Source organism: Colobus angolensis, unplaced genomic scaffold, assembly GCF_000951035.1.
Source record: "Colobus angolensis palliatus isolate OR3802 unplaced genomic scaffold, Cang.pa_1.0 Scaffold2587, whole genome shotgun sequence".
NCBI lineage: Eukaryota > Metazoa > Chordata > Mammalia > Primates > Cercopithecidae > Colobus > Colobus angolensis.
This window is the reverse complement of record NW_012115807.1, coordinates 7,829-10,629: the sequence shown is the minus strand read 5'-3', so window position 1 is coordinate 10,629 and position 2,801 is coordinate 7,829. Positions and strand designations below refer to the sequence as shown.

The 2,801-nt window shown below is 41.6% G+C and overlaps 1 pseudogene across 1 annotated transcript in view; it reads right to left on the bottom strand.

Annotated features, from left to right (window-relative positions):
- Nucleotides 1-862: 862 nt before the first annotated feature.
- Nucleotides 863-2,801, bottom strand: part of LOC105515298 — a 9,308-nt pseudogene continuing 7,369 nt past the window's right edge. The window contains exon 3 of the transcript XR_001002294.1: nt 863-1,141. The product of XR_001002294.1 is annotated as a 60S ribosomal protein L3 pseudogene (transcript). The remainder of the gene's footprint in view (nt 1,142-2,801) is intronic.

The window sequence follows — 2,801 nt, the reverse complement described above, 5'->3', positions numbered from 1 at the left end:
AACTTGTGTCCCCCAAACTGCTTAAATCTTAGATCTATTGGACCACATGTAAATGGCCTTCTTTTCATATTCACTTTTTTTTGCTCTGACAGCTTGTAAAAATCTTGGAGGAAACTCCTGCAGTCCTGGGGTTTGACTAAGTGGTCTGTGCAGCCCCTTCCATCTCTAAGGTGCAGTGCAGTCTGTCACTTCTAATGGCAGAACGCCGTGGACATGGGCAACACATATAGTGGGTAATGGTGTTTGGTGTATTGTCTTCAAGAAGACAAATATTTTGAGAAACATTTTCATCAAAAGTGGTAAAAGGGAAACATTTTAGAATCTAACGGAGTTCTTTCTCCTAAGCCAGCATGTACTCCTGGGTTGTCCAGGAAAGGCTCTGCTCACTCTTGAGTTTGATATCACCTTTATAGATGCCCATAGGTGAAGCTTAACTATTTCAGGGCAGCATGATAAATGAGAAAAATAATGAAAGGCATCCGATTTGACAGAAGGAACACTTAATTTGTAGTTAGACCTGAGTTTAGATTCTGGTTTTAGCCCTTACTACCGTTGTGACCTAGGACCAGTTACTTAACTCCTGTGGGCCTCAGTTGCATTAATTGAGATAATTTGTTTCTAGTATCTTGACCCCTGCATTAGCATTCTATCAATGTTAATGCTCTTTTCTCTTTCATTGTTTCATACTAGAATGCACATACTCTGTATAGCACATACTGTCTAACATAACCAGGCAGCGTAGTTTACTTGGCTTCTTCATTGAAAATCCATTCAGTTCTTTTGGGAGGCTTCCCTCAGCCCCTGTGCCCCAGGGTGTGCATAATCCTGCCAGCTATGGTGATGATGTCCACTTTCCTGGGTTTTACGGAGGAGCTATTGGCTCTCTTGTCTTTTGAATAGAGGCAAACACCCCAGACTGTTGGTGCCTGATTGGATTCGACTCATGGCCAGCTTTGGATGTGGGGTTTTCAGTGGGGTTCTTGCACAGGCTTAGGGGAGAGCCCTCCTGATAGTCACACTTCTTGGGGTGGTGGGCATAGGAGGGAATGGAAACAGTGGCACTGATGCCCAGCAGTTGGACTGTGCTAAAGATGAGAAATATTTGAGGCCTAATCTGCGTTTGGTTTTCATACGTTACATACTGATTAGGAACACATTTCAATGCTTTGAAGTTGTGAAAAGCTCTCCTGCATACATTCCAAATTGATGTTTCTCTGCCCTGGATATGCCATACATTTAGAGTACTACATCAGGGAAACACAGACTTCAGAAAGACCTTTGGTTTATCCCCAGTGCATCCGTGGACATTTCTTTTCCTGCTTCTGAGTAATTTGCCCTGAGTGATTTGCCTTTGCTTTGTACCTTCTTAGTTTTTTTCTCTCTCTGTTTAAACAAGGATTAATACTTCTTTTAATTGAACTGTGGCTATTTTACATGGATTGGTGATTGCAAAGCTTTTTGGAGCAGGTGTGGAGCAATGAATAGTCTTTTTAATTTCATTTTTTGATTTACATTTTTTTTTTTTATAACCACTTCTGCAACAAATGGTGAAACTCCATGGCTACTCTCTTTTTCCGTCAATGGTTAATGGTTTTTCCATACTCCCCAGCTGCTTATCATGGGCACAGCTGACAAACCCAGAAGAGCCTTTCTAGTAAGGTGAGCTGAGCTGGCATTTGTGTAGGACAAAGGACTTTGGTAGAATTAGGGCTTTGACAAAGCGAACAAATGTAAAGGCAGCTGGAAACTTGAGTGTTGCTAATCAGGAATATATTTTGAGATTCTGAAGTTTCCAAAACATGTGTGTACTTAAGAAAAATAACCCAACAACTTGTGGGTTAATAGATTTTCCTGTTTTAAAAATCCCTTTGTGTGGGTTTTAAAGATGTTTTTCATACTGTTGAACAGTTTACTGTCTCAGAGAACATTACTAGCTCTCATTTTATTTTTGAGGCTCTTTATCCATGTGCTCCTGCCAAATGCCCTCTACCAACTCACTCATTTATGGGCCGGTTCCTTTATCTTTAGTTGTTAAGACTCTTTTCAAGGGAGCCTTTGCCTTTTGTTGTATTATTTATGATACTGAGAATGAGCACTATGTAGAGTTCAAAGGGACTTGTTCTGATTATTGAGAGTTTACTTCTCTGCCGGTAGTTGCTTATGTCAGAAAACAGCATTCTATGCTAGATTGGCCATCTGCTTTTGGGAGAAATCTACACTTTCCCCAGTCAGCAAATGGGTAATATCAGTAATAAGATACAGTAAATCGGCTGCCCCAACCAAACAGCGTATTTACATAAATTACCTGAAAACGAGGGTTGTGTCCATTCCATGTTCTTTTCCATATCTCATGCTGATGAAACTTACGATTATTTTAATTATCACCCCTGCACTAAATAAAATAATGGGATATTTCAAATGTAAGACATTGAGAAAAAGGGCGAAGTGTGGTGGCCCGTTCCTTTAATCCCAGCACTGTGGGTGGCCGAGATGGGTGGATTGCTTGAGCTCACGAGTTCGAGACCAGCCTGGGAAATGTGGTGAAACCCCATCTCTACAAAAAAATTAGCCAGGTGTGGTGGCATGCGCCTGTGGTCCCAGCTACTTGGGAGGCTGAGGTAGGAGGATCGCCACCTTGGCAAAACCCTGCCTTTACTAAAAATACAAAAATTAGGCTGGGCCTAGTGGCTCATGCCTGTAATTCCAGCACCTTGGGAGGCCAAGGCAAGCAGATCACCTGAGGTCAGGAATTTGAGACCAGCCTGGGTAACATGGTCTCTACTAAAAATACAAAAAAAAAA